Source organism: Sorex fumeus, unplaced genomic scaffold (genome assembly GCF_029834395.1).
Source record: "Sorex fumeus unplaced genomic scaffold, SorFum_2.1 ptg000129l, whole genome shotgun sequence".
Taxonomy (NCBI): Eukaryota; Metazoa; Chordata; class Mammalia; order Eulipotyphla; family Soricidae; genus Sorex; species Sorex fumeus.
The window spans coordinates 8,565,817-8,577,061 of NW_026606186.1; positions in this window are offsets into that span (position 1 = coordinate 8,565,817).

Below are 11,245 nucleotides of genomic sequence, written 5' to 3' on the forward strand. Positions count from 1 at the left end.
AAGCCAAAGAGAGAGAGAGAGATTTGAGACCCCCAAAAGAGGGAAAGGGGAAAAAAAAAGCTTTCCAACAAATGAGTTTTATGTCATCAACAAGCTGAAAGCAGTCTAGTAAAAGGTTTGGGGTTCTGTTTTTTTTTTTTCTAAAAGTGTTTTTATTTATACAGGGATGAGGAAATGAGCTGTTCAGCAGCAGAGAGGTGAGGACAGTCTTCCAAGTCTCATTTCCAACTTTCCGACTTGACAAAGTTAATGTTCCCCAGTTAACTGTCATTTGCTCTCAGCAATGGGGAAGAAGAACACAGGAAAGATTTTTAAAAGCGAGAAACTTGCACATTTTCAGAACTTTTCTAAAACTCTGATCCTGGGGGCTAGAGCGACAGCACAGCAGGTAGGGCATTTGCCTTGCATGCGGCCGACCCTGGTTCAATTCCCAGCATCCCATATGGTCCCCTGAGTACCACCAGGAATAATTCCTGAGTGCAGAGCCAGGAGTATCCCCTGTGCATAGCCAGGTGTGACCCAAAAAGCAAAAAACAAAAAATAATGAAACCCTGATCCTTTTTAGAAAGCATGAGCAGTTGGTTTCTAAATCAGCGAGCCTGTCTGATTTCTTAAAAGAATGGGGCTCAGGGACCGGAGAGATACTATAGAGGGTAGGGCGCTTGCCTTGCATGTGGCCAACCATTTTGATCCCCGACACCCCATATAGAAAAGAAAATGGGGTTCATTCTTGCCTTACAAATATTTCCTATCTATAATTGCTAGTTCCTAAAATAGAATCTGATCATCGTAGATCTTTTTTTTTTCTTAATTATTTGGGTCACACCCAGTGATGCTCAGAGACTACTGGCTCTACACTCAGGAATTAATTCTGGCCTTGCTCAGGAATTAATTCTGGGGGACCATATGGGATCCCGGGGATCAAACCCGGGTTGGCTTCGTGCAGGGCAAATGCCCTACCCGCTGTCCTATCACTCCAACCCTCCCCCCACATCATCGTAGATTTATCTTTGCTTTCTCTTTTTCTCTCTGGAGTCTTGCAAGTCCTTCAAGAACCCCATCAGCCCTGCTTTCCATGCCCACGGCCTGAGAGAGTTCCCCAGGCCTTTCCTTCACCCGCGCCATGAAATGCAGAGACCTGCAAAGCCGTAAAGACTCAGCCCTGCCTGCCAGCTCACGCCTTGGTTGCTGTTCTCCAGCCGCACTGGCCTAACTCTCCTCCCGTACGTCTCTCTCCACACAGCCCTTTCCTGGTTCTGTTCAAAAGTCGGTGATCCAGACACCATCTATCCCAACCTCCCTCCCTAAATTCCCGCCCTGGAACCAGAGAGAGGACAGTGGGTAGGGCGATTGTCTTGTGTGCAGCCGACCCTAGTTTGATCCCCAACATCTCAGGTAGACCCCTGAGCACAGTCAGGAGTGACCCCTGAATGCCAAGCCAGGTGTGGCCCACAAACATTTAAAATTAATATTGTCCATGTCCCTCCACAGTCTTTTATTCTCCTCCTTCTAAGTACCACTCATCATGACTCCAGATGGTAGGTAATGTATCTTTTTTTTCCTCTCAATTAAAATATTAGTTCCCCAGAACGATATAGAAATAAATAGGATGCTTGTCTTGCACACAACCAAACAGATTAGATCCCTGGCATCCCATATGGTCCCACAGCACCGCCAGGAGTAACCATGAGCATCACTGGGTGTGGCCCCAAAACAAAAGATGTTGGTTCCATGTAAGCAGGAACATTCACTGCTCTATCCCCATCGTTGGAAACACATTCAATAATTTTGTGTGTGTGTGCTTTTTGGGTCACACCTGGCAATGCTCAGGGGTTATTTCTGCCTCTGCACTCAGGAATTACCTCTGGTGGTGCTCAGGGGACCATATGGGATGCTGAGGATCGAACCTGAGTCAGCTTCGTGCAAGGCAAACGCCCTACCCACTATACTATTGCTCCAGCCCCTCAATAAATACTCGTTGATGAAATAGGATTGAGGCATTTGAGAGCTGGATCGTTGTGGCTGCTGTGCTGTGTTGCCTCGTTGTGCAAAAGAGGAGAACGTGGAAACGCAGAGATAACATGGCCTGGCCAGAGTCAGAGGCAGTGAGAGGGCGCTCGCTAGAACCCAGATCTGCAAACACCAAGGCGGGGCTTGCCACACCAGCAAACTAGCCCATGACCTTCTTTTTGTGTCATTCACAAGCCAAGAGTGGCTTCTGTGTTTCTCAAATGACTTAGGGAGATCAAAAGAATACTGTTTTTTTTGTTTGTTTTTTTTTTTTTTTTTGCTTTTTGGGTCACACCCGGCAATGCACAGGGTTTTCTCCTGGCTCTGTGCTCAGGAATTATCCCTGGCGGTGCTCAGGGGACCATATGGGATGCTGGGAATCGAACCCGGGTCGGCCGCGTGCAAGGCAAACGCCCTACCCGCTGTGCTATTGCTCCAGCCCCAAGAATACTGTTTTTGATACGTGTGAATTACATGCATTTCAAGTGTTGGTGTCCATAAATAAACATTTACTGGATAGCAGCCATGCCTGTCCATTTACATACCCTTGAATGCTGTTCTTCCTACTGCAGAATAGTACAGCTGAGTAATTCAGCAGATCCAATGGCCCAGAGAGCTGACGAAATCCACCCTCTCACCTTCTCCAGGCTGTGCACCTGCTGTCCATGACATCCCATGAGTGACATCCCATGTCTTTTCATCTTTGGTGGGTCCAGAGTTCTGGTGTTAGGAGCAGAGTTGAAAAGCAGCGGGGGCTGGACAGGCAGAATAGGGCTTTAGGAGTTTGCCAAGCACAGGTCTGTCCCCCCACACCCCCACCCTGCTTTGAATCCCTGGCACTACATATGCCTCCCCCATGCACCACCAGGGGTCACATCTGAGCACAGAGCCAGGAGTAGTCCCAGCACCCCCCCCCCCGCACTCCCCCCCAAAAAATAACTGAGAAGCAGCGGAAAGAGGAAGGAGGAGGAAATGACGAACAGTGAGTGTTGTGGTCCCTCTTCAAACCTCTACACACGTCTCACGCAGATCCCATGCATGTTGTGTTCCTTCATACAGGTGAGGTTGCCCTGAGAGTCCGGCAATCAACTAGGCCTCAGGTGCACTTCCAGCCCCAGCAGTGCCAGCCAGTCGGGCAAGACTCGATTCCAATGACAAAAAGTTCCTCACTCCCAACAGAGGGAAAAGTATCGGCACATGGAACAGAACAGTCTTAAATGTTCAAATGAATGATCACTTGCATCACTTGTCATCCCATTGCTCATCGATTTGCTCGAGCGGACGCCAGTAACGTCTTCGTTTGTCCCTGTTGCGTGCTAGTGTAGCTCAATGGTGTCTGCTCTCTCCAGGAACACGAAGAGCATCAAACCGTTCGTTCAGGGTCTTGACGAAGAAGTCTGACCATCTATCTCGTAGGTGGGCAGCGAGGCGTTCTCTTGATGTCCTGTGGAATCCAGTCGGTAATGGCTCTAGTCCAGCAGTCATCTCCAAAGTGCATTACGTGTCCGGCCCATCTGATTTTCTGAAAATCAGAAAAATGAATGATCTGATCAGGAATCGCTCACGATTTGTTTGGGGATTTGACAGTGCTCAGTGCTTCTGGCAGGGCTCAGGGGATTATATGCAGCATACTGGAGTCAAACCTGGGTCAGCGGTGTGCAGGGCAAACCTTGAGCCTCTATATCATCTGTCTGACCCAGGAATTGAGATTGTGTTTTCCTTTGGACTAGCTAGTTTCGTTCTCAGGCAAGCTTTTCTAGAAGTATCCAAAGGTGGGGGAGGGTGAATTCTAGATTTAACAAAAAAAGATCAGAGAGATAGTACAGGGGGTAAGACTCATGCTTTGCACATGGCTGAGCCCAGGTACAATCCCTAGTACCCCACATGTTTTCCTAAGCCCCGCCAGGAGTCACCCCAGAGCACAGAGCCAGAAATAAGCCCTGAACATCTCCAGGTGTAGACCCAAAACAAATCTTTTCTAAAATCTGCCATAATTTATCTTTGGACTTAAGATCGTATCTTCCTTCCTCTGCGGTCAGCATTACTTGGCTCAGATCACTGCTTCTACAAAATGACATCGTTGGGAATGTACTCTGTGAGCTTTCCAAACTAGAGGTAAAATTTTAGTTGTAGGGGCAGGAGTGATAGAGCACAGCAGGTAGGGCATTTGCCTTGCATGTGGCCAACCCGGGTTCAATTTCAGCATCCCATATGGACCCCTGAGCACCGCCAGGAGTAATTCCTGAGTGCGGAGCCAGGAGTGACCCCTGTGCATCGCCAGGTGTGACCCAAAAAGCAAAAAAAAAAAAAAATTTTTTTTAATTGTAGATTTAGGGGCTAAAAAGTACAGAGGTTCACTTGTCACACAGCCAGTCCTGGTTCAATCCCCAGGCCCCCCACTTAGTGTCCCAAGAGTGTCCCCCTGAGCACAGAGTCTGGAGTAAGCCCTGACCCGAGCTGGGTAATATGAGCCCGCTCTCCCTCACAAAACAACGGTGCTTCCAGCTACCTCTCCACACCAGGCGAACTAGGAGTCAGGGCCTCACCCAGTCTCCATTCTCTCCGGCATCCACTCCCCACCTACCCCAACGGAACACCCCAAGCACAAGGCAACCTCCCAACCCCGGTGTCTCTGAACAGGATGTTCCTTCTGGCTGCACAATCCTTTCCGCACGCACCACCTCCCAGCACCATTCCCTGTCTTCCCGCCCATCCTCACCCCTGCAAGGCAGTTGCTGCTCCTTCCTGCTTCTTCAGTACAGGCTTCTGTTTTAGCACTTATCCCTGAGATATACTTCATCGTTTTAAAAAAGGAATCGCTGGGGCCAGAGAGATAGTACAGCGGGTATGGCGCTTGCTTTGCATGCGGCTAACCCGGGTTCAGTCCCTCGCACCCCATGTGGTTACCCCTCAGAGCCTGCCAGGAGTGATCCTGAGTGCAGAGCCAGGAGTGAGCCCTGAGCACTTCTGGGTGTGGCACCAGAACAAAAATCATCATAAAAGGGATATACAGGGGCTGGGGAGACAGTACCACCGGTGAGGTGCTGGTATTGCATGCTGCCAAATCACGTTCAATCCCAGGAACCGCGTACACGTTCCTGAGCCCTGCCAGAAGTGATCCGAGTCCCACCAGGAGTGATTCCCGATCACCGCCAGGAGTCATCCGTGAGCTCAGAGCCAGACGTAAGCCCTGAGCATCACTGGATATGACCAAATAAAATAATAAAACCAAGAAGTATTTGCATAGAAAAGAAGAACCAGAGTCCGTTGCTTCCTCCTCAAACTGGGAAGCACACAAGTCGCCTTTTCTCTGCCTGCGGAATAAGCCCTGGTCACTGCCCCATTTCTGCCCCCATCCCTGTTCTGACATCCTGAAGTGCCCAGCTATGGCTCTAGCCTGTCCCCTGAGCTAGAAACACACACGACCAGTTCAGCCACCTGGCACCATCTCCAAGAAACCGAAACTGGCCCCTTTCTCCCTCCATTCCCCAGGCACTGCCGTGGTGTCTTTGAAACAACACAGTGAAGAAAAAAATGAGAGATCCAGCAGCTGTCCACTTGTGGCCTTCAGGAGCAGTTCCCTAAACCACCAGCTTCATATAAAAAGTTAGTGGTGTGATGTATCATCAGATGACATGTATATTACAGGATTCTGTGTAACATCAGATCTAACTTTTATGTGTCCCACGTGTCAAGGTTCACATGGTTATGTCATATGAATATGTATAGATTACATTTATCTGGGTTTTGTTTTGAGGCCACACCAGAGATGCCCCAGTGCTCGGGGAATTCTGTAGAGGCCTCCTGTCTGCAGAGCCTGCGCTCAGGACACAGAGCCAACTCTCCGGCCCCTGTTATGTTTTAAATGATCATATTGCTTGGGGAGAGAGAGCTCAATGGGATGAGCACATGCTTCGCATGCAGGAGACCCGGGTTCGATCCTTGGTAGCACATGGACTCCAGCCATGTACACTGGAGTGATCCATATGCCCTGAACTTGGAATATTTCTGGTCACCACCAGATGTGACATACCCTTCCCCAAATGATCATATTATAATCAAGTAGCACATAATTCATTTTTATTATATTCCTTCTTCCTATTCTTGCCTCTGGCTACCTCAGGATTCTCACTGACATTCTTCCAATCCCTTCAACACTCCAGAAAGAACTCCCCTCAAATCTGTCCCCAACCTGTATCTCAGTCGTGTCCCAAACCCCCAACAGGACCCGGTCTCCTACACACTCAGAAACCACCCATGAGGTTTCGCCCTTTATACTTTGAAACTCCATCATCAGAAGCATCCTTCATTCAAGGTTTATTCCAGTCTAGCCTGTTTTAAGTTTTCCCTCCTCTCTACTGGAAAAAAAATAAGATTAATGAGAGATTTGCTTCAGGAGCTGGAGTGATAGTATGGTGGGTGGGGCATTTGCCTTGCACGTGACCAACCCAAGTTCGATCCTCAACATCCCATATGGTTCACCCAGCACTGCAAGGAGTAATTTCTGAGTGCAGAGCCAGGAGTAAGCCCTGAACATCATCAAGTATGATCACAAAAGCCAGAGAGACAAAGAGAAAGAGAAAGAGAGAGACAGAGAGAGAGAGACAGAGAGAGACAGAGATTTGCTTCAGATCATGTATCTGGGATGAAGTTCTCTTGGGAGGCAGTACATAGCACTGGATGACTCCCTCCCCACTCGGCTCAGGCCTCTGTGCTCCTGACACTCTCCATCAATGATGACAGGACGCTGGGACGCCAGGCTGGGGCCATGCTCTTGCCCTGCACATGCTCCCGGGTGCCTAAAGCCATCACAGCTCTCATCAGTGGAGTTTTCTTGGGGTGCCAAAGTGGCAATGGAGGAAACTAAGGCTCTAGAATTTGTGACTTGAGCCCCACAACCAGTGGGAAATATCTCCGGGCACCAACTCAGACCTCCTGACTCAAACCTGAAGCCATTTGGGGGAGAGGGGGTTATTTTGTAACTTGGGAGCCACACCCAACAGAACTCAGGGCTTCGTGCTCAGGGGATCACTCCAGGCAGTGCTCCAGGGAACCATATTTGGTGGTGGGGATTGAAGGCAGACGTGGTGCATGAAAAGCCAGCGCCTTAACCACTGTACTATCTCTTTGACTCCAATCCTCATGCAGCAGGCCCTGACCATCTGCAGAGAGCCTGCGACCTCCAGGAGCTCTGGAAGAAACAAAGTCTTCAGCTCTGCACCCCGCCTTCCCCAGTCTGGCGCCTTGCTCCCTCCCTAGCATCCTGGTTGGTGTGGTCCTATTCAAGCAATCATGGCTCTCTTCACACCTGACCCTTTCCCCATCCTCCCTGCCTCCCTCCTTCTGGCTATCCTTTGAGAAACACCTGTGCTATGGCCACGTCCAACTGGCTCTGGCTGGGCCCCAGGTGGGATGGAGGTTGTTGGGGTTTGTTTTGCGTCTGGTTTGAAGCCAGACACAAAGTGTTTCCTAAGTGTCTGCTGACCCGTGTGTATGCAGCGGGTGTCAGAAAGGCAGGGAACGAGGGCTGGCAAGAATGGCTGGCTTTTGTCACATGCTCTGAGGCCCAAAAATGCCATCACACTGCCTGTCTCACGTTCTCCACCCAGGGTGGTCGCCCCTGGTTCAGGACACTGAGGTTCCCATGTGAGTTCACCCAGCGAGGAAGGGGAAGACCTGGGATTCCGGCCTGTCCGTCCCTTCCCAATTATCCAATTCAAAGAACTCAGCTACATCCAGAAGGATGCTGAGGAGAAGTCACGAGAGGCACAAGCTTGCCTGAGGTCACGCCATCCACACCCATGTCCTGTGTGGCCTTCCCCAACTCAAACAGGAAATGCCCAGAAGGGTGACACCCAGGAAGAGGGTCCTGAGTGGGGGAGACGTGAGTGCTGCCCACGTCTCTCCCCATCACCTCCTTCCCATTTGTCCCAACCGGAATGTTTCAATCTTGTACTTCGTATTTACTCTGAAATGGCTTTCATCTGACTTCCCCCCTTGCTCAGCAATTTAGCTGTCAGAGTAAATAAATGTGAAGCTGGCTCTGCCGTCTCCCCCAGCTCACATTACCTTCCTAGAATTACTCCCCGGCGGGGTCGAACCTCTGCTGGGGGCGCTCCCACAGAACGATCTGGTTACTCACAAAGTCCTGCTTTAAAGCCAAACCTTGAACCTAGACTCAGGTGGAGGAGGATGGCCAAGTTCACCTCCAGGGTCTGCTGCGAGCCTGGGCTGAGCACAGGAAGACCTCGTCCATGACAGATACAGATGACATTGAACATGGAGACTAGATGTTATACAAGGAAGGGACTTGAATGATGCTGGCTATCTTCTGCTTGGCCGTTGTGAATTCATTCCCATGAGCACAGGAAGTGGACTCATCCCCACTTTACAGATGAAGAACTGAGATTCGAGTGGAGGAATGAAGAATTTGGTCAAGCATTGCCAGAAGAAAGCCCTGAGCACCACCAGGTGTGGCCCAAAACCCAAAGAAAAAGGAAATGGAAGAGAAGGAGGAAGAGGAGGAAGAGGAGGAGGAAGAGGCAGCATTTCCTCCAGCCCCACTTCTTTGTAGTCTTCTCTCTGAAAGATTTTCTCTCACCTCCAGATGCACCCAACTTTCCTTTCTTTTTTTTTTTTTTTGTTTGCTCTTGGGCCCTCCACTCAGCGATGCACAGGGATTACTCCTGACTCTGCACTCAGGAATCACTCCTCGTGGTGCTCAGGGGACCATATGGGGTGTCAGGGGTCAAATCGGGGCATATGCAAGGCAAACGTTCTACCCGCTGTCCTATCACTCCAGCCCCACCTGCAGTCAACTTTCAACTGCCTTTTACTGTAGCTCAAAACGCCACCACACTTGTTGTTTGAGATGGCAAAGCCAGAGTCATCCTCCTGGTCTCAGTTCTTGAACTGGTCCCGTCAGAAGACACTGCCGAGCACTGCCTAATGTTTATTAGGCTCTTTTATACCCAGCATCTCTCTTCAGGACAAAAGGGAGGAAGATAAGTTAAAAGAGAGATGAAGAGATAACACCACGGGCAGGGCGCTTGCCTTGCCCATTGCCAACCCAGGTTTGATTTTCATCCCCCTCCTTTTGGTCCCCTAAGCACTACCAAGTGTGACCCCAAAACTAAGAAAAAGAGAAAGAGATATTTCCCACATCGAGGCCAGGAGTCAGATCCTGTTAGGTAGTATACAGTGTATGTGTGTGTGTGTGTGTGCGCGCGCGCGCACACGCCCCCACACACACACATACGCAGAGAGTATACACACTCATGCATGCAGCCTGGAAATAAAAAGTATGAGCTCTGATGTCAGATGAATCTGGTTTTAAATTCTGGCTCTGACAATGACAAGGCACGTGACACCCTTTGTGGCATGTCCCATGATGTGTCGCACCTCGGTGACTTCATCAGTGCCGTGAGTGTAACAGGCACCTCCCCTTAGTGTGTAATTAAAACAGGCCCCTGCAAAGCCCTTCACAGACAAAAGTACCCAGGAGTCATAGTTGAGTGTATCAAGCACGAAAGAGATCTTTGAAAAAGAGATCTGTGGGTGATGTGGGTGTTTGAAGGTGGGAGCGTGCATGTGTGTGTGTGTGTGTTTGTGCATGTGCATGCATGTGAGTATATGCGCGCGCACTAACACACACACACAAGTGAATGCACGCACCTCAGTAATCCTCACCACACAATCACACTGTAAAAGAACAGGAACTTTTCGCTCTAAACTTTGGTACCTCCAAGCAATGAATGGCTTAGAATACTGGAGGTAGAAGCCAAGGCCAGGACCAGGCTGTTTCCGTGTACCTCAGTTTGTCTGTCCTGGAACACACAGATCCTGTGATTTCTGGGGGAGGGGAGGTGTGAGACTTTAGCCCACACTGGTAGGCAGAGGCTGTCTGCTGTGTGCACAAGGATGTGACTGTGTGTGCACGTGCCCGAGCCTGCAACTGTTGGGAATCAGTGTCTGCAGAGGTATATGAGCTTTCTCTGCCTAGAAATATTCTAGAAATATTTTTCTCACCATCTCTAGAGATGTGTGTGTGTGTGTGTGTGTGTGTGTGTGTGTGTGTGTGCTCACGTCTGTGCTGTGCAAAGGACACGAGGTTTCACATGGGTCTGGAAGCTTTATGGTAGCCTGTTCTCCTTTGAGCCCAGAGCTGTGCACACGTGTAGGAACAGTTCCAGGAGGGCTCATGTGTGAATGAGGGTGACGGCAGAGGTGCAGAGATGTGGGGCAGGGGTGAGGCGCTGTGTGCAGGTGTCTGGAGGCACAACACAAAGTCTGAATGTGCGTCTTTGGGGTTTTGGAAGAGAAGGCGGGTTTCCATGTGGCTCTGGGGCTTAGGATGTGCATGGAGCTGGAAGCCTGGGCAGGGGGGTAGGATGGAGGGGCATGGGGGCACGTGCACATCCTGGGGAGCTGGTGTGGGGGGGGAGTCTGTCTTGGAGTGGAGGCATCCTTGGCTACATGATTGCAGGCCTATGTGTTTGGGAGCTGTGTCTCCTGTCTAAACCACTGGGACCCCACCCCGTACCTCTCTCACGAAGACGGAGACCCTAGAGAAGAAGATTGGGCGTTAGGGTGGAGGACTCAAGGGGTGGGGAACTGAAGGATGGGGGGGACTGTTACAGGCAGTCCCTCCCAGGAGAATTCAGGAGAGCCCAGTCACAGTGCTCGGAGGAGGCAGGGCTGGAGGCGCAGAGCAGGTGTGTCTGGTGGGAGTGGGGGGTGCCCTGAGCCGGGCAGCGATGCCAGCAGGACACCGCGGCCCACATCCACGCAGACAACAGTGTGACAGGCCGGGGGTGGTATCCCAGGGAGCTTGATTTCGTGAGGCACGTTCTCCAACTCTCCCCCGAGGGGTGACCTCCGATACCCCCGTTCCCGTGAGTGGAACTGCGCCCGCGGGCCGGGTGGGCGCGAGCGGGGGTGCGGGTGCCGGCTGGCCCGCGCCTTTGTACGCTGGGGACGCCTGGGCGCGTCTGTCCGCAGCGCGGAGTTTCTGTGCGTCTGTATGTCTGTGTGTGTGTCTCTGGGTCGCTGCCTCGCTGTGTGTGTCTCCTCTCCCTTGGCGGGAGGGGATTGGTCACACATGACTCATCTTGAACCGAGCGGGGCTCCAGCGGCAGGGCGGCCGTCGCCGCAGCTGGAGGGAGAGGCGGAGGAGGAGGAGGAGGAGGAGGAGGAGGAGGAGGAGGAGGAGGAGGAGGAGGAGGACGAGGACGAG